The sequence below is a fragment of the Petaurus breviceps genome, unplaced genomic scaffold, assembly GCF_028583685.1.
Source record: "Petaurus breviceps papuanus isolate PSGF00001 unplaced genomic scaffold, PetGlider_PUasm1.0 38, whole genome shotgun sequence".
Classification (NCBI taxonomy): Eukaryota; Metazoa; Chordata; class Mammalia; order Diprotodontia; family Petauridae; genus Petaurus; species Petaurus breviceps.
This window is the reverse complement of record NW_027186304.1, coordinates 18,781,740-18,802,635: the sequence shown is the minus strand read 5'-3', so window position 1 is coordinate 18,802,635 and position 20,896 is coordinate 18,781,740. Positions and strand designations below refer to the sequence as shown.

Sequence of the window (20,896 nt, the reverse complement as noted above, 5' to 3'; positions counted from 1 at the left end):
GGAGGAGGAGGAGGAGGAGGAAGAGGAGGAAGAGGGGGAGGAGGAGGAGGGGAGGAGGAGGAGGAGGAGGAAGAGGAGGGGAGGAGGAGGAGGAGAGACTGGGAATGAGTTGGAGACAGACACAGCCCTCCGCGCACACAGATACGCTGCTGGAGACAGACAGGGGGAGGCGGCGGCGGCGGCAGGAGGAAGAGGAGGAGGAGGAAGAAGAGGAGGAGGAGGAAGAGAGGAGGAGGAGGAGGAGGTAGGACACTTTCTAGCAGGCAGCAGTGGCAGCAGCAGCGGCAGCCTCCCTCCTCCACCTTCCCCGACCCCTTCCCCGCATCTCCCCAGCCCGGGGAGGGGGTTGCTGCTGCGGGCAGGGGCAGCTGCGGGGCTCCGGGAAGGAGGCAAGTGCCGCCACTGCTGCGTCCGTTCTCCCTCCCTCCCTCCCTCCCTCCTTCCCTCCCTCCTTCTCTCCTTCTCCGCTCCTCTCTAGCTCCGGAGTTCCCGCCGGGCTGTCAGGACTGGAGATGCAGCGGTTGCTGCCGCAGCTCCCGAGCCCCGGCCGGGGAATCCCAGAGAGCCGGGGAGGAGCCGCAGTCCCCGCCGCCGCCGCCGCCAGACAGACTGAAAGTCCCTGGGAAAGTGAAGGGGGGAGGGGGAGGGAGGCCCAAGTTTAAGGTCTCCGACTCTTAAAGAGACAAGACACTTCAGTCTTAGTGCGTCCCCAGCGGTCAGCTCTGGCCCTCGGGCCCTCCCGCGGCTCTTCTCTGGGTTGCACGCCCCGGGGGCATCTCTCCCCGCACACCAGCCCCTGGGTCTCGGGCCCGGAAAGCTGCGGCTCCAGCGCGGCCCCTTCCTGACTGTCTGGCTCGGGTTGAGCCTGTCTGCAGCCCTCCCCTCTCCACTCCCCCGCCTTCGTCTCCCCACCGGTCCTCGGTCCTTAAGAGGGAGGGGGCGGCTGCAGGTGAGTGAGGCTGAGAGCTCTCTTTGGAGAGCTGGCACTGTAGGTGTCTGGCTAGGGCTCAGACGTCTGACCCCAAGTTCAGCCCCCGCGTCCAGCAGGGGAGGGGGTGGGAAATAGGGACAGGACGATACTGGGAACTGGACCAGGGGACGTCCAGGGGGGCTGAGCCGGACCTATGGGAACTTCCAGGGGTCGAGGTGGGGGTGGGGTGCCGGTCTCGGGTAGGAGAGGAACGGAGTCGCCACCTCCGCCCTTCCTCTGTGTTCGCCTCTGCCTGCGAGTCCTCTCTCTCTGGAGACTGGAAGTGCACACAGTCTGTCTGGCTGTCTGTGCGCCGGGGTGGGGACCGGCTGCACCGGGATGGTGCAGGAGTGGAGGAAGCTGCCTTAGGTCGTGGGGTTTTCCCCGACCGGGTTGCACCTTGCAATCCCATGCGCTGCAAGCCTTGTTTTTGCTGGTCTGTTGGGCATCGTTGTTATTGCAGAAAATTATTCTCCCTACCATTACTCCAGATAGTTAGTCGGTTCCCTTTGTACAGTGCCTGGTGTCGCTCTTACAAGCACTGTGTGCTTGCTAACTGCAATGGGAAGAGTTAATTTTGCATAGCACGGAGTGCAGCTGCGGTAGTACGAGCCAAGAGTTCATCCGGCTTTGGCCCCAGGTAGACCAACTCAAGTCGGCTGTGATTTTGGCTGCTAGAGAAAGCCCTTCATGTCAAGGACCACGCAGAGTAGTTTTTCAGGGGAAAAATGAGGAAGGTGAGAGGGATGTCTGAAAGGCACCCGCATGAAAACACAGAACCCAACCCTGATCAACCACAAAACAAACCCAGTTTATGCTCGCAGATACGGTTGTTATGGTTATCTTAGTTCAAATCTAGGTTTGTCTTCCCTGCCTTATCTACTAGTGATCAGTCTTGCATCAGTTGATGTGAGCAAGGTCATCAGAAGCTCATTATGTTGGCTGGGAAGTCTATTATCTTGTGTTAGGCTATTACACTTAATCTGTGTTTTGCCGAGGAGACTTAGTGGAGACTGGAATGCTGAATTTCTCTTTGACCCTCACTCTGGAATAAACAGGAAACAATGAGTATCCAACAAAAAAAATCAAAGAACTTCCCTTTGTTTTGAGGTTGGATACAGGACATCTGTGAGGAGGCGTTTCTAGAGATTTTTGAACTGTAATTTGTAATGTCTGAGGTTTATTTATGAGGTTTCTTCTGTCTGTATCATCAGTGATGATTGTGGAGGACAGCGAGGCTCTTTAGCTTAATGTAATATGCTAGCAGAAAGGGCATTTGTCTATTTTAAAATGTTTTTAACTTGGAAGGGTGGCATTCTTTGTTAGGAAGGAAAAAAAAACCCGTCAAACTTTTGCTGGAATAGATTCTCCATGAGAATGAAGGGACTGTGGAGATGGGAAGACCACATCCAGCAGACATGTAAATCAGCGTCCTGTTTCCCAGACTACCGGGCTTGCACCTTTCAAGCAGGAAGGCAAAGCAGAGGACCTTTGTCAGCCAACCCTTTCAAGGCAAGCACAGCTTCAGGGAAGGCTGACTGGTTGTTATACAGTGATAGTCTGGGTGGCAAGTATATTTCATGTTCCTTTTATTTATTTTAAACTAATATAATGTGTTTCTTAAGAGCCTTTTAGTTTGGGAAAATTTAATGGTTTTTGCTTTATTCCTCACACCTTTTTTTCTTCCTCCATTATTATTCTTAATCTGAAACTGTGATTCACTAATGATTTAGGATTGTTTCTTAGATGGTCATTCATTCATTCCACAGATATTTATTAAATGCATACTATGGGCAAGACATTGTGCTGGGCACCATGCGCTGATATGTTATGTTGATATTCCCTTGGAGATATTAGTAGTTAACTGAGTTAGAGATATGTAGTGTTAATCAATAAATAGCGCTGGCCCATAAAAATATGCAGACCCTGGTGCTTTTCCTTGAGGGTAACGATGGGGAGTTTCCTTTTGAAAAAGGATGCCTATCACTAGGCCAACTAACATTAGAAATAATATTTTGCACATCTATATTTGTTCTAGGGCTTCAGCACTGAGTATTTAATTACTATTAAGTGTATTATGAAGAAACTTTAATTGTATCATATCCAGGCATATGAGTATGCACATATAAGACTGCGCAGTTCACGCACACACGCGCACACACACATACACACAGCATCATCAATAACAACAATGCTTATCTCAGAGTATTAGCCTATAAATCTGCCTCAGTGCCATACAGAGTTGGCATGGGGAGGTTTTTTCTTTTCTTCTTTTTTTGAATAGCATCAAAAATATGGAATGTGAATAGCTATTCTATGTAGCTATACATTTCTACATATATGTGTTTGGGGGGATTTTGGGGGGGGGGGAGGACCTGGACCTGTGTTGTCATTAACATGTGGAACTGACTCCGGGTCTGGAAACTTATTCCATTGATACAGATGATAGCATTAATTTTAATAATAATAATATACAATCAAATCCAAATCACAGTGGCCAGGGGTGCAGCACCCTCTCGATCTGGAAAATCCTTGTAAAATTTTTGGGCCTCCCTTCATGCCAGAAAAGAAGTCTGAATTACTATGGTATTAAAAGATAAAATAGGTTGATATTATTCAATACTATACATATATTTTATGCATTTCCAAGTTTCTAAACTTTGTCATTTGCTGGCCTTCAAGTGTCATCTGTGGCTTCCATAAAACTCCCCCCAAATTCACATTTAATTTCTCATGCCATCCTAAGATATGTCTAAACTGCAATGGGGAGAGTTGTTATGTGGAAGGCATAACTATAGTGCTAGAGAATATACTTGATTTCATTGATATTAGGGACTCCTGGGTGAGGAAAATTCCTTTACCAATATAGATCAGTACCTTCTCTACCATTTACACTCTAAGAGAGTTGCCTATAGCGCTAAATGGTTAAGTGACTTGCCCAGGGTCCAACAGCTAATAAATGTAAGAAGTAGGACTTGAACCCAGGCTTTGTGGCCAGCTTTCTAGATTCTATACCATGCTGCTTACAATAATAATAGCAAAAGCATTCATATGGTGCTTTAGGGCTTATAAACACATCTCTGATTTAATTTGTTCCTCACAATGACCCTATGAGGTGAGTACTGTCATTATGGGTGGTTCCTTTCTAACTTATAGTCTTAAAAAACTACCTGGAACTCTATGATGTTAGGGGATTTGCTTAGGTTCCTATGGCAGCTGACCCCATGTGTCCATAGTTGGGATTTGAACTTACCTTTATTGGCCCCCAATTCCTCTACTCCCTGATGCCTCTCACATGCATGTTAATAGTGCTTATAACATGTACATTTATTACATAGTAATGTTTGCTCTCTAATTAGCACTTACAATATCAATTGATGGATCTCAAGAACAGTAGTGGCAAAATTCAGGGGAAGGTGGGGACGGAGCCTCGACCTTACAGAACTTAATCTTAACACCGATTGTCTTGACATTGAGCACTTGACTGAAGAGCTCATTTGAGAATATACAAATTATGAGGATTCCAAACTGTAAAGACTGAGAAGAAATCTTGTCTTAGGGTTTAGCTTTCCTTACTCCTCACGGTTTTTAATTTTCTGCAATAACTCTTGGAAGAGTTTTCCCATCAGGGGAGGTGGTTATTTGTATATGTTTGCAGTTTGCTTTGGGGAGTCACTTTGTTCCTAACAGTCTTTTAGTGCTGGCTGTCCCTCTCTCTGTCTCTCTTTACCTCCCTTTTTCTTCTCTCAGCCCCTTCTCTCTCTGTCTCTGTCTCTCATCTCTCCCTCTATCTTTCTGTCTGTCTCTGTCACTCTGTCTCTCCCCACCTCTTTCCCTTTCCCCCTCTCTCCCTCCTTCCCCCTCCTTTCTCCTCCCCCCTTCTGGAGCTCAGTTTGCACAACCAAAGTCTTATGGTGGAACCCAGCCAGTGCCAGCTGTTGACTAAAGGATCTGGTGCCAATTTGTTGGTGCATCATGAGAGAATCACCACGATCACCATCCCCCTCCTGAATAGACATACATACATAGGTAAATATTTATTTATCTGCTACTGCAGACAGTATCTAAGAATAGTTTTTTTTCTTGGCATGTTAAGACCAAGGGCTAAGTCTGCTGAAGTGTTTACAGTTTCTGACCTCGCTTAGCAGACCAGGTTTTTGAAACCTGACATTACAGCATTCTGAGTTAGGGTAAAAAAAAAAAAAAAGTATTGTTTCCCTGAATGACTGCTGGGGTGGTAACTTCCCCATTTGACAGACAAACTTGGAGAAATAAGAGTGACTTCATTCCTGGTAATCTCTGGTCTAAGTCTGGAGCATAGGCACAAAAGTCATAAGACTGAGAGGTGGAAGGGTCCTTAGAGATCCTCTTATCTAAGGCTTTATTTTATACAGGAAGAAACTGAGGCCCCTAGGAGTTAAGTGATTTGTCTAGGCTCAGTAAAAGATTGGATTTAAACCCAGGTCCTTTGACTATGAATCCAGTGCTCTTTCTAGTACCCCTGAAGAAAGTGGGGAAGACATGTGAACCCCTTATTTTTAATCTTTTTCAAGACTAGTTTAAAGCCAACCTTAAAATAATGATGATTTTGAACTTTGTAGAGTCCTTTAATATATATTCTCATTTGCCACTAAGGAAGTATTCAGTGATTGACTGATTTATCCTATGGAACATAAAGCTATTTTTTTTTTTTAGAATTTTGGTGGAAATGTTCTTCAAATTTTGACATCATCAGAGGTTTCTGGTGACCCTTGCCATCTTTTCCTGACTGAATATCCAGTCCCAATGTCATATCTTTTGCATAGGAAGTAATAGAAAAAGAAATCCATATACTCCCCCAGTTCCACCCCACATATACATTAGAAAGGGCAATACTGAAGAAATAACACTCTAGTTTTAACCTGAGAATTACCTCCCAGATAGCTTGTTCATATAGCGCTAATGGGCATTATATTCAAACACTGTCTAATTTATTGAAGATGTAAACTTATGACCCTCTGATTTCTTATTTTTTAGCCCTCTTAAAATTCCCACTGGAAACTCCTGATGTCCTGGAACATAAAATCATAATTAGACTTCCTACCTCCAAGGGCTGTGAGAGTATCTAGAAATACATCTTGACCTATATTAGGCGTGTGTATGTAAGCTGAATGTAGGTTTTAAAATAGGAATGTAGAGACTGTGACCATCATAGGAAGATTTCAGCAGTAAGGCCTGCTTCTGCCTAGCGAGATAGTTTTTCTTAGCGTTGTTCACTTCGTTGTTAGGCAACAAAAGGAAACAAGTGGGCACCTGTACTATTAATTACCAGAAAAATATTGTGGTGGGTTCATATTTCCAATGAATATGTTTCTATCTGGAGAGTAGCAGGATTTGAAAACCGTGTTTGTGTTGCAGCATATCCATGTGGTGTATGTATGGATTGCTTTTCTTTGAAATCCTATTAAAAATGGTGCTTTGGCTTTTTAAGCTGTCTTTGTGAGGACTTTTCTTTCCACCAAGCTTGTTTTCCAGATAGGTCTTGGAAATTACGAAGTCCATAGCTATAATTTCTTTCTTGATTGGCAGCTGAGAGCTTTCCCGGACAAAAATAAGGCTGCACTGTGCCAAATGGTTGACTTTTCTAGAATAAAAACTCTAAAGGGTATGCGAAAAGTCCTCTGGTTAATATATTGGCATTCCCAGAACCCACTAAAACTCCGGCAGGCTGCCAGACACCACTTAATGAGGATGCAGAATGTCTGGCACAAATCCTCATGAGCAGAGAAGGGGGGTGGGAAGCTATACATCCACACCCTTTATTAATTTTTAATGACTCTACTTTTGTTTTGCAGTTTTGCTGTGTAACCCTCCAATACTGGCCCCCGTGACCCCATGGCCCCTAGGATGGATTGATTTATCTATCTTCTTTCTTGGTGTTGGGAGGCTTGGGTTTGGGGAGGGAAGTTGAGACCTACAAGGCTAAAAATGGGAGACCATTTTTATTTTTGTGGTCCTTTTGTTATCATGTTTTTGGTTGGTGGGAAAAGAGAGAAAGGGAGATGACAGCTATTTTATGATGCTTTATTGTCTGCTAGAAAAGAAAAGCATTTAAGAAACTTTAAGTTTGTCAGACAGTTTATATGACAGTGCAAGTTGGTGCTTGCCAAGCTCCAGACAGATTGTTAATGTTACATGACAGGGATAAATAAATTACTGCTGTCTGAGACACGCACCCGCTGCAACCCCCAGTGCAGCTCTGTCTGCTGCTGAGGAGGGAGCCCAAGGTAGGTATGTGTGGAGCGTCATGGCTGGGCTTCTGCTCCCTAGCTGGAATTCGATGACTAGATTCGGAAATGAAAAGGGTGTGTAGTTTTCTTTCTCTTTCTTTCTTTCTTTCTTTCTTTCTTTCTTTCTTTCTTTCTTTCTTTCTTTCTTTCTTTCTTTCTTTCTTTCTTTCTTTCTTTCTTTCTTTCTTTCTTTCTTTCTTTCTTTCTTTCTTTCTTTCTTTCTTTCTTTCTTTCTTTCTTATTCCAGGGTGGTATAATACACACAGCAATCCTATGTTCTTTATTTTCTCAGGGTTTTTAGGTCTTAAAACCAAGTGCCTTTCCCCCCCTTTTAGCTCTTTTTTCTCAGCACCCACATTCCCACCTCCACATCTCCTATCCCCTATTCTTCTTCTCTTCCCCTTTCCTTCTTCTACTTGCACTGTAGGTAAAGTTTTCCCCAGAAATCCTTTCCCAGATAAAACTAAACTTTGTTCTTAGCTTCAGGCCCGAGGTTTTACCAAGTCCAGTTTCAAACTGTTTACTGTAATGTTTCTACAGGTGCAGACACTGACAACAACATGGTCTGAGATAAATGGGTGGGCAAGCACTGGGCTTGTCACTCTTTGAGCAAAATGTACTTTTATCTCAGGCAACCTGGGTGCTGAGCTGGCAAGGTATCAGAGGCAATGAATTTAATGGTCTTATTCCAGTTGTTAGTGGCCACACACTCTGCCCACATTATAGAGTCACCTTATAAGTTGGACCCTTGCCAAATGATTAGCCATTATCTCTGTGAAAAAGATTCAAGACTGGAAACAGTAACAGTGATGTTGAAGATCAAGAATTGATATAAGTGTGCAGAATGTATGTGTAGTCACTCTCCAAACTTGTGTACCAGCTCAGGCACCATGTTCTATATGAAACCTTTCCTCATTCTCCCAATTGCTAGTGCTTCCCCACTCAGATTTCCTTGTTTTTAATTCTTCTCTGTGCATTTGTATGTATTCAGCAACTTTATATTTATACTATATATACTTTTATATGTACTAGTCTCCCCACTAGAATGTAAGTTCATTGTGAGTAGAGTTTGTTCTATTCTTTGGACTTGAATTCCCCAGCATATAGTAGGTGCTTAATTAATACTTGGTACTTGACAGAATTTCATTTAATTTACCACCCAAGCTGCTCTAAGTAATTCATCACAACCCCCAGTAAATAAAAAAACAAAACAAAACCAAACCAATAAAAACCTCTCCATGTAAAGCTTAAGTTCAATTTCATTGCCACAATGTCCCTTTTAGCTTTTCCAAACAATGTATTTCCTGAAGCTTCAGCTTGAACAGCTAATTGATTTTGGTCTCTATCACATACTGTTCTTTCACTCTAGAAAGGCATTAGGTAGTTGATGAAGAGAACAATCAGTTTGTGTTGCATTGTCTACAGTATCACACAAATTGGGGCAAGCAGAGCCATAACTAGGAATTGTTGTGTGTGGGACCATGGGAAAGAGACAGAATTCTGGCAAAGTCTGGGATAGGGTGGGAGCTCACCAAGGGGATGGATTCCAGGGAAGATTGTATTTCCTGGGACATCCCAATGTTTCTATGTAGCTGAAGGACGAGAACCATTGTTTGTCAGAGGGAGTTGGCAGTAGTCATAGGAAATAAAAAGGAATATCTAAATTTAGTTGCTTTACCCTAACTATAGCTCTAGGAGCAGGCATTTCTCTATAAGAGGATTGTTGTTTTCTAAGGCAGGACCCAAAGAGTGACAGGAAGAAGGTAAGACCATTGTCCACCTGATGACCACCTGTCATCACTCTTAGAATGATAAAAGCAGAAAAATGACTTGGCCAGAGTCTATTAACCCATCATCTGATATGAACTTCCAGTGAATCCCAGTTAAGTAAAAGCTGGCACAAGGCAGACATTTTGTATAGCTCTGCTTTCCAGTCAGGTGAAATATAGCCCCTAAGTCTCTTTATTTGTCCTCGTACCCTTCCCATTTTCACCTTTTCTTCTTAGCTTCGTTCTTTGTGTTCTTCCTTCTTCCTACTTGCTACCTTTTACTTCTCCCTCCCTTCTCCCCCTACCCCCATGCCTCCATTCTCTAGCTGCCTACCCTCTTCTTTCTCCTTCCTCTTTTTATTTTCTCTCCCTATGTTTCCCCATATTGCCTGTGGTGAGATCCTAAACTTGGGAAAGGGAGCCACTGAGTCCCAGAGGTCAAGGCCTGTACCTTGTTCATTCTGTATTTCTCCCAGCACCTCTCACAGTGCCTTGATCAATGAAGGTTTATGGAACTGAATTGGATAGAATTGGCAGCTTCATCTTGTATGCCCCTTGAGCTCCTTGATAGAGAGACTGAATACAAATCTGAGGACTGGCATTCCTGCTATAAGCTTACTTTTCACTTTTCAGTAAGTCAAACACTTAAACATTTTAAAGATATTGTCTAATTTGTCTCCATGGTATCTTTTAGAGGTAGTTAGGAAGAAGGTGTTATTACCTGCTTTTTATAGAGGATACAGCTGAGCCATACTCAGGGGCTACAGTGATTTGCCAGAGGTCAAGGAATGAGTCAGAGACGAGTTCCGCACTCATTTAGGTTCCAGTCACCTAGATAAACCCAGGGTGTCTAAGCACGTGGAATGCACCAGTTTTTGTTTCACCTTATAAATCATTAAAAACATATATTTCTTATTTTTCTTCAAGATTCAACATGTTTTTTCCAGGGAAGGGCATATCAGCCAACCCAAGTAAACCTCTCCCTTGTACTTAGCACCTCATAGCTCAGTGTTTAGAGCCAGGACGTATGTATCCAGCTTGAGATATCCAAAAATATTATGGTGCCTTTAGCAAGGGCTTTCACTAGCAGACCTGTGTTTTTGGGCAACTTCTGTGCTGCTTTCTTTTGAGGTAATGTTTTTAAAAGTAAAAAGCACTAGGGAAGAAGGTACAATAGAAAGAATATAAGATCTGGGGTAAGAGGACGGAAGTCAAACTTTGCCTCTTCTAACTATTACCTGTGTAATTTTGGGCAAGTCATTTCCCTCTCTCTAGGTCTCAGTTTCCTTAGCCACAAATTAAAGGAGTTGCTTTGATTTCAGTCAAAGATATTTGAATCTATAGTTTTAAGAACAGGGAGATACCATGGGCATGCTTGAATTGACCTTGCAACACATTCTCTGGTAGGGTTTTAAAAATGGTTCCACAGGATAGTGATTTTCGAAGTATTGCCTCCCTCCCAAATTACTTTATTTTACTGCTATATGTATGTATGTATTTATTCTTTGATTTTATATTTATGTTCTCTATATGTACTTGTCTCCCTATTAGAATGTAAGCTCATTATGAGTAGAGGTTGTTTACTAAGCTCCCTTCTATGTCTAAATCTATGATCATGTAATATGTGGTATAGAAAAATAATCATTATATATGGTATATTATCACACGTACATATATGTATGTGGATAGTAATAATGCCTCATATTTGTTTATTGTACTTTGTGCTATGAATTAGTAGGTTTTTAGATTTAGAAGGGACCCTAGAAGCCATCTAATTCAACTCTCTCCCCCCCTTTTTTATTTTAAAAAATTTTCCCCCTCCTTTATAAAGTAATTAACCATAGTAACAGAAAATAACACACATCAGCTGTGCCCAAAGACATGGATCTCATTTTGTTTCTTGTGGCCATCACTCCATTGTTAGGAGGTGGGTAGCATGTTCCATTACCAATCCTTTGGAATTGTGGTTGGACATTATAGATCAGGACACTTGTCTTTCAAAATTGGATTGTTGTTGTTTTAAAATAATTTAACCCCTTCATAAATGTTACTGAATCCCAGAAGGAAACTGAAGTCCAGCACGATTTACCTTAGGTGTGACAGATAGTAAGTGGAAGTGTTGGGATTTGTACCCATCTTCCAACTTCAGATCTAGCATTCTTTCTACTATTATTATGCTATTATGCTATATGAAAACCCTAAGAAGAAGGTAGGGCAAATATTAATATTATCATTTTATAGATGAGAAAACTAATGTCTAGAGAAGAGAGATGAAGCAACTTTTCTCAGTCACCTAGCAGTTAGTGACAGGTTTGGGTCTAGAACCCAGATAGCCTAATACTGTTGTAGTACTCTTTACCTCATACCCTCAATACTCCCATATGTGCTATTTGTGCTTTGTGGTTCTGTGCAACCACTGTTCTGCAATGAATTTTGAGACCCGACCAGAGTGTTTTAAGATCCAAAGGTATGCCCACTGCAGCTCCCCTGTTTTAAAAAAAATTATATTTATTCTTAACATTCATTCTTGAAATTTTTGAGTTCCGGATTCTCTCCCTTCCTCCTTCCCCTTTCCACACATTGAGAAAGCAAGTAATATGATATCAATTAGACATGTGAACTGAGCCAAAACATTTCTGTATTAGCCACGTTGTATAAAAAACAAACAAAAACAAAAGAAAAAAGTATGTTTCAATCTGCATTCAGAGTTCATCAGTTCTCTCTCTAGAGGTGGATAGTATTTTTCAACATGGGACTTTTGGAATTATCTTGGGTCATTCTCTTGATAAAAGTAGCTAAGTTTTTCACAATTGATCATTGTTACAGTATTACTCTTACTGTGTACATTGTTCTCCTGGTTCTGCTCACTTCACTTTGCATGAGTTCATATAAATCTTCCCAGGTGTTTCTGAAACAGTCCCTCTTGTCATTTCTTATAGCACAATAGTATTCCATCATATACCACAAATTGTTCAGTAGTTCCCCAACTGATGGGCATTTCAGTTCTTTCACAATAGAAAAAGGGCAGCTGCCCTGTTCTTAAAAATAGTGGTTCAAATATCTTTGACTGAAATAAGAGATTGAAAGAAACTTCTCTTCATTAATTTTTCTAAGGTTTTGTTATAAAGAATAATTAGTGAGGGTTGTAAATAGTTGGTGACTAGACCTTCCGATTTTATTTACACTTGGGTTTGTAGCCTTAGAGTTATTCTTCACTCATTTAATCAACAAATATTTATTAAATGCCTGCTGCAGGCTTGGAACAGTTCTGGGAATTTAAAAAAAAAAATGAAAACAGCTTTTGCCCTTAGGAAGCTTATATTTTAATGGGAGAGGTCCTTCCTTCTTTACTACCTCCTTATATCCAATTAATTTGCAGGTCCTGCTGATTCTATCTCTATAGCATCTTTTTATATAAGCCACCTTTTTTCTTTATACCTGACTGAATTCAGGCCTTCATCACCACTTATCTGGACTATTAGAGGAGCCTCTTAATTAGTCTCCCTGTACCTCCCTTCTCCAAATGACATTTCATACATTTACTAAAATAATTATCCTAAATTTCAAGTATGACCATGTTGTTCCCATTGCCAAAATCTTCCATGGGTCCCCATTGCTGCTAGGATAAAAATATAAACTCCTTGATCAGACATTAAAGGTCTTGTACTGTCTGGCTTCACTTGGTCTTTCCAGCCTTATATCATATAGACCTACCCCCTGCCTTTCTGCACACAGTCTACACCCCAGCAAAACTGGACCACTTGCTAATCCTTGGATTCAACATACTGTCTCTGAATTAGCTTCCCATCTCTTCTTTTCAGTACATGTTTTCTTCTTCTTTGATCAGCTCACGGATCACATCCATAGTAAAAACATTTCTGGATCCTCCCCTTTGACACTGTTTTATCCCCATCCTCAAATTTCCCTAGAGTTTAGAGGTTAACCTAGGGTCGAGAAGACTTTGCCAACAGAGTAAAAACTCAGGAGGGGCCTACTGTTCTGAAAGGACTTTTTGAGGATAGACTCTCTAATGTATTGGGTGTCCGTCATCCACAAACTCACCTTTGTAGAGAGGTTGGTTCATCACCAAATAGTTCTTTTACACATTGCCCTTTTATTTTTGGCCATAGTTACTCTCAAAGACCATCTTCCAAGATATGCGGAGATTTCAATTTGTGTTGGTGGGGGAGTATTTGCAACTGATGAGAGCACCTAGGTTCTTAGAGATGAAGTTGAATACTTTTATTCATCCCATTCACTTAGCTGCCACCCTAGGTCAGGTACACTGCATCTTTCATTTGAACTTACTAATTGGTGTTCTGGCTTTCAGTCTCTTCTCTCTCTGATGAATCTTCCATACAGCTGCCAATGGTAATATTTCTAAAGCATTAGTTGGACCATGTCACTCCTCTCTTTAAGAACCTTCAGAGTTTCCCTATAGAATCTAAGATAAAATACAAGTTCCTCAGCTTGGAATTTAAAGCCCTTCACAGTGTGGATTTCAAGATTTATTTTATAATACTTCTCTTCAGGCATGCTGCATTTGCAAATAACCTATTGTGAACTCTGACTACCATCCCTAATTTCAGGACCTGGAGTATACTGCCCCATCATCTTCTAAAATCCTGAGCTCTCTTCAATAATTAGCTCATGACACTTCCTTTTGGATGTCTTTCCTGATTCATCCAGTTATTAGTACTTTCTTCTTCCTCACATTAATATGTAACTATACTTTTTTTTTGGCTGCTTTTTGGAGGGCAGTTGGGGTTAAGTGACTTGCCCAAGGTCACACAGCTAGTTTTTTTTTTTTTTCGTGTTAAGTGTCTGAGGCTGGATTTGAACTCAAGTTCTCCTGACTCCAGGGCTGGTGCTCTATTCACTGTGCCACCTAGCCAGCCACTAAGTAACTACTTTTTATGCATTATATCCCTGTAGAACTTCTTGACCTTGGATATGTGAATTTATTTTTTTAAAAATTATTTTTATTTTATTAAATATTTCCCAATTATATGTAAAATTTTTTAAAACAATCTTTAAAAAAAAAATTTTGAGTTACAAATTTTCCCTCTACCTCTTACCTCTCCTCCCTCCTTGAGAAGGCAAGAAATTTGATTTTTATTATACATAATTTTTATTATATTTTTTATATTTTTATTATACATGTGAGATCAAACCAAACATATTTCCACATTGGTCATGTTACAAAAGAAAACACAAACAATAAAACGATAAAAGTAAAGTAATAAAAAGTATGCTTCAATCTGCATTCAGAGTTCATCAGTTCTCTCTCTGGAGGTACGGATAGCATTTTTCATTGTGGGTCCTTTGGAATTGTCTTGAATTACTGTTTTGATAAGAGTAGCTACGTTTTTCACAGTTGATCATTGTTACAATATTGCTGTGACTGTGTACAGTGTTATATTTCTGATCACTTCACTTTGCCAGGAGTCCATATAGGTCTTCCCAGGTTTTTCCGAAATCATCCTGCTTGTCATTTTTTTATAGGACAATTGTATTCCATCACAATCATATGCCACAACTTGTTGAGCTATTCCCCACTTGATAGGGATCCCCTCAATTTTTAATTCTTTGCCACCACAAAAAGAGGTACTATAAATACTTTTGTAGAAATAGGGCCTTTCCCCTTTTCTCTGATTTCTTTGGAATACAGACCTAGAAGCAGTATTGCTATATCAAAGGATATGCATAGTTTTATAGCACTTTGGGTATAGTTCCAAATTGTTCTCCAGAATGATTAGTTTACAACTTCACCAAGCAGTGGCTTGTGTCTCAATTTTTCTGTGTCCTCTCCAGTATTCCTCATTTTCCTTTTCTGACATGTTTCCCAATCTGATAGGTGTGAGGTGGTATAGTGCCAATGCAATATTCACAGTGGCTCTGGCTACTGTAAATATGCCAGCATAGTGTTCAATCGCAAAATTAACAGATTCTTCATATGGAAGACAGAAGCAAAGCATTTATTCAGACACCAGAAAACCAAATCCAAACACCCGGAAACAAAATTCATCATAACAACATAAAAGTTAATAAGCTGTAATAGCACAGAGAGCCACACCATCCTTTAACCTTTCCACAAACCAACATTTACTGACAAGTCTGTCTCCTTGCCCAAGTGTCCTCTCTCTCTCTCTCTCTCACCCTCTAGCTGCTTTGACTCTCAGGTCTTGTGGGCTCTGCTCCACACTTCAGCAAACTCCTTGTACCACAGGTTCCATGTGATTACATTCAGCCTATTAGGGGGCAGGGTATATCTTCAAAGCAGGGAAGGTCTTCAAATTCCCCTAGGCTTATTGAGGGACAGAGAAGATCTTCAGATTCCTATTACAATTATAGGTGATATCTCAGAGTTGTTTGAATTTGCATTTCTTCAATTAATAGTGATTTAGAGCATTTTAATATGCTTATTGATAGTTTTGATTTCTTCTTCTTAAAACTTCCTGTTTATATCCTTTGACCATTTTTTCAACATTTTTCTCAGTTTCCTATATATTCGAGAAATGATATATTTTATCAGAGAAATTTGCTATAACCCTTCCCCCTTCCCCCACTGCTCCTCGTTCTGTTTTCCTTCTAATTTTGGCTGCATTAATTTTGTTTGTGCAAAAGCTTCTTAATTTCATGCAATCAAAATTATCTATTTAACTTCCTATAATTTCCTCTATCCCTTGGTTGGTCATAAACTCTTTCCTTATCCATAGATCTGGAAGATACAGTTTTCTATGTTTTCCTAATTGACTTATGATCTTACTTAGTCTTTATGTCTAAATCATCTACCCATTTTGACCTTATTTTGGTATACAGAGTAAGATGTTGGTCTATGTCTAGTTTCTGCTAAATTGCCTTCCAGTTTTCCTAGCAACTTTTGTTAAATTCATTGAGTTCTTACTCCAGAATATTGGATCTTTGGATTTATCAAACACTAGATTACTATGGTTATTTACTAACTATGTACTGTATGTCTATCTATTCCACTGATCTACCACTGTCTTTTTTAGCTAGTACCAGATTGTTTTTATGATTACTATTTTGTAATATAGCTTGAGATCTGGAACTTCTAGCCTGTCTTCCTTAACCATTTTTTTTATTGATTCCCTTGATATTCTTTACCTTTTGTTCTCCTAGACAAATTTTATTACAATTTTTTCTAGCTTTATAAAATAATTCTTTGGTATGGTACTGAATAAGTAAATTAATTTAGAAAGAATTGTCATTTTTATTGACTTGACCTACCTATGAGCAATGAATATCTCTCTAGTTGTTTAAATCTATCTTCATCTGTGTGAAAAGGTTTTTTTTTTTTTTTAAATTGTGTTCATATAATCACTGGGTTTGTCTTGGCAGGTAGACTTCCAGGTATTTTACATTATCTAGTAATTTTAAATGGAGTTTCTCTTTCTATCTTTTTCTGCTGAGTTTTGTTGGTAGTATATAGAAATGTTGATAATTCATGTGGATTTATTTTATATCCTACAACTTTGCTGAAGTTGTTTCAATTAGTTTTTTAGTTGATTTTCTACTGTTCTCTAAGTATACCATTCAGTCATCTGCAAAGGTTGATAGTTTTGTTTCCTCATTGCCTATTTTGATTCCTGCAATTTCTTTTTCTTCTCTTAATTGCTGTAGCTAGCATTTCTATCTAGTTCAATATTGAATAATAGTGGTGAAAATGAACATCCTTGTTTCATTCCTGATCTTACTGGGAAGGTTTCAAATTTATCCCTATTACAGAAAATGCTTGCCCTTAGTTTTAGATAGATACTGCTTATTTTAATAAAGACTCCATTAGTTCAGGAAGGTTGTGTTTTGTCAAGGGCTTTTTCTGCATATATTGATAGAATCATATGATTTTTTGTTATCATTATTACTGATATAGCCAATTATACTGATAGTTTCCCTAATATTGAACCAGCCTTGAGTTCCTGGTATAAAAACTCACCTGGTCATAGCATAGCATTTCTATAATCTCCTTTCTAGTATCTCATTAAAAATTTTTGCATCAATATTCATTAAGGAAATTGGTCTGTAGTTTTCTTTCTCTATTTTTGCTCTCCCTGGTTTAGGTGTCAAAACCATATTTGTGTCATAAAAGAAATTGGTAGGGCTCCTTCTTTATTTTTTCAAATAGTTTATATAGTGTTGAGATTAATTATTTCTTAAGTATTTAGTAGGATCCACTTGTGGATCCATCTGGTCCTGGAGATTTTTTCTTAGAGAGTTCATGGATGGCTTGTTTAATTTCTTCTTCTAAGGCAGCATTAAGTATTCTATTTCCTTTTCTGTTAATCTGAGTGATTAATATTTTTGTAAATACTCATCCATTTCACTTAGATTATCAGTTTTACTGACATATAATTGGGCAAAATAATTCCTAATAATTGACTTAATTTAATATGAATTGGTGGTGCATATCCCTCTTTTATTTTTGATACTAGTAATTTGGGTTTTCTTTTTTTAAAATCAAATTAATCAGTGGTTTATCTATTTTATTGCTTTTTTTTCTTCACAAAACCAATTCCAAGTTTTATTTATTAGTTCAATGAATTTTTTTCCCTTTTAGCTTTCAGTTTTATTACTCTATCTTTTGATTTTTCAGGGTTTACATTTTGGTGTTTATTTGGGAATTTTAAATTTGTTCCTTTTGTAGTTTTTTTTAATTGCATGCCCAGTTAATTGATCTACTCTTTCTCTCCTTTATTGATGAATGCATTTAGAGGTATAAATTTTCCCCTAAATACCGCTTTGGCTACATCCTATAAATGTTGGTATGTTTTCTCATTATTTGTTGTCATTCTCTTTAATGAAAGTATCAATTGTTTCTATGATTTGTTCTTTGGTCTACTTATTCTTTATGATTAAAGCATATAATTTCTAATTAATTTTTTCATCTATGCTTCCATGGTCCTTTATTGAATATAATTTTTATTGCATTGTGATCTGAAAAGGATGTATTTAATATTTACGCTTTTCTGCATTTGGTTGTGAGGTTTTTATGTTCTAATACATGGTCATTCACCTTTTGTGAAGGTGCAAGTGTAGCTGAGCAAAAGGTATACTCCTTTCTATTTTCATTCAGTTTTCTCCAGAGGTCTATCAATATCTAATTTTTCTAAGATTGACTTATTTCTTATTTATTTTATGGTTAGATTTATTTAGCTCTGAGAGGGAAAAGTTGAGGTCGCCTAGTAGTATAGTTTCACTGTCTATTTTTTCCTCTAATTCATTTAACTTTTCTTTTAAGAATTTTGATGCTATTACATTTGGTGTATATATTTTTAGTATTGATATTACCTAATGAAGTAATAAACAATGGTCTGTGGCTCCTTTAGCAAGATGCAGTTTCACTGCTTATTCCTTTTAATTAGGACTATTTTAATTTTGCTTTTGAGGTGGTCCGTCAGAGTTGTTTTAATTTGTTATTTATCCAATTGATAGTGATTTAAAGCATCTTTTTATATGACTATAGAAAGCTTTGATTTCTTCTTCTGAAAACTGCTTGTTCATACCCTTTGACCATTTTTCAGTTGGGGAATAGTTCTTATTTTTAAAATTTAACTCAGTTTCCTATATATTTGAAAATCTGACCTGAAAATAATCCTCTTTGCCCTTGAACTATGACCCAAAAGTAAATATAGGCAACAGAGTTGCCAAATAGTACCTGGTCCTCTGTCCAGTGCATGCACAGGGATACTCTGTAATCTCTTTCTGACCAGTGGCCAGGTGCCCTAATCATCTCTAGTTTGAGGGCTCCTGAAGTTGCTGCTGCTTCTGTCACCACCACCTAGTCCCACCACTGGTGTTTCGTCCATATGGGATCTGGGACAACCTTCTCTCCTGTGTCACCGATCTCTCTTTCCAACCTCCTTTGTTGTTTTGGACTGGAAGTATGTCTTACTCTCACCTTTTGTTGACTCTGCCATTTCAGAATTTAATTTGAGGTGTTATTTTAAAGTTGTTTGGAGCAGAATGTTGGAAGAGCTCAGCTGAATGCTTTCTCTACTCCACCATCTTGATTTCCTGCCTCTCCTCTCTTCCAAAGTCCCTGTCAACTTGTTTTTAAGGTATTTTAATAAATGCATTCAATATACTTGATTTCCCTTGTAATCCTTTGTGTTTTATTTTATGCATTCAAAAACATCATTCTGAGAAGATCATTGGTTTCACCAGACTGACAGAGGGGATCTATGACATACAAAGGATTAGAAATCCTTTAGCTAACGGAATAGCAACTCCTTGAGGTCAAGGGCTGTTTGAAATTTTTTTCCTATATCTTCAGTGCCTAGTACCTGTACTTTGAATGCAGTTTGCACTTAAATGCTTGCTGGATTGGATAAAATATTTTTCTTGTTTTTTTTCCCTACTTCTTTAATTTTTGCCACAATGAGTATACATCTGAAATCATACCAGTGAAGTAAGGACTACCAGGACAGCACATCTCCAAATTTTCTTGTTTTGAATAGCTTTAACTGGTGGTATCCTGTCCTTTCACTCCATCTGTTCAGTTTCCATTCCTATCTTGTGAAATGGAATCCTCTCTCATTGACCTTGGCCCCTAAGGTAAAAATGAATATGGGTTCTTCCTCTCAGTGTACTTTTTTCCTTCAATGAGCTTTTGGACCTCCTTTTCCATTTGACCAATGCTGTTTTTAAAGGCTTTCTTCTCCTCGATGTTTTTTTGGACCCATTTTTCCATTTTGGTTAGTCTATTTTTTTAAGGTATTATTTTCTTTAGTATTTTTTGGGTCTCCTTTAGCAAGCTATTGACTCTTTTTTCATGATTTTCTTATATCACTTACATTTCTCTTCCCAATTTTTCCTCTACTTCTCTTACTTGATTTTCAAAATTCTTTTTGAGCTCTTCCATGGCTTGTGACCAATTCATATTTTTCTTGGAGGTTTTTGATGTAAGAGCTTTGACTTGGTTGTCTTCTGGTTGTATGTTTTTATCTTCTTTGTCACCAAAGTAAGATTCTATAGTTGGACTTACTCTTCCCAGCCAAATACTTGAATTTCTTACTCTTTGTCCAGGTAGGAATCTGCTTCCAGTGGGGGTGGGTGTACTTTCCCACCTTCTGTGGGTCCAGAGCTCTAGAAGCAGATGCTGCCACCACTTCCTTTGCCACTCTGAGGCTGGGGACAGACTGCACCCCTCTTTTACCCAGGTCCCACAGAGTTTTCCCACTGACTTTCTATGTTGTCTTTGGCATTTGTGGGTTGAAAAACCTGGAAACCACCATAGCTTCCAGTGATTTTCAGTGCCCTGAGGCTACTCTCCAGGGTTCCAGCCCTGTCTGTGCCATCCAGACTACACTCCACTCCCAGCCCAGTGCAATATACCTTTCCTCTCAATCTTCCAGGCTGTCCTGGGTTGGAGATTGTCTCACTTTGTCATTGTGTGGGTTATGTAGCTCTATGATTTGTTTATAGTCATTTTTACAGGTATTTGGAGGTATTTGGGGGAGAGCTTGTAATGGGAATGTAAATTTTAAAGATCTTCCCTACCCCTAGACTAAAGTGCACCTGGAGGCTTGTTTTTCAGTAGATACTTTTTGATTAGCCAATGGGTCCAGGAGGTTGTTACATTCTCTGAGCCAGGAGAAGGCTATATAAACCCTGATTTGAGGCTTTGTTTTGGGGGCTCACTTTGAGAAATGTTCTGTGATTTGATCAGATGAGACTCTGGGAAGCCGTTGTTGAGAGCCCCCCCCCTTTGAAAAACCCAGATGTTGATTTGGTATGGATGTAATGGTTGGACAGTTTGGAAACTGTCTACTTGATCTGTTTCTCTGTCTTGATAATTCTGTCTGTATCCTCTGAAGTTCGGGGTGCTGACCTTTTCCCCCTGAACTAGGTAAATGATACATATTTGA

The 20,896-nt window shown here is 39.4% G+C and overlaps 1 protein-coding gene across 3 annotated transcripts in view; it reads left to right on the top strand.

Moving 5' to 3' along the window:
• The first annotated feature begins 50 nt into the window (after positions 1-50).
• LDLRAD4 (low density lipoprotein receptor class A domain containing 4) overlaps positions 51-20,896 on the top strand; it is a 617,131-nt gene continuing 596,285 nt past the window's right edge. For 2 of the 3 annotated variants that reach the window (XM_069099596.1, XM_069099598.1), the window contains exon 1: positions 51-244. The gene's annotated coding sequence lies outside the window, so the exon portion shown is untranslated. Of the gene's footprint in view, positions 245-435; positions 950-20,896 lie in introns of those variants that run through there. The other variant, XM_069099597.1, reaches the window with a different exon arrangement.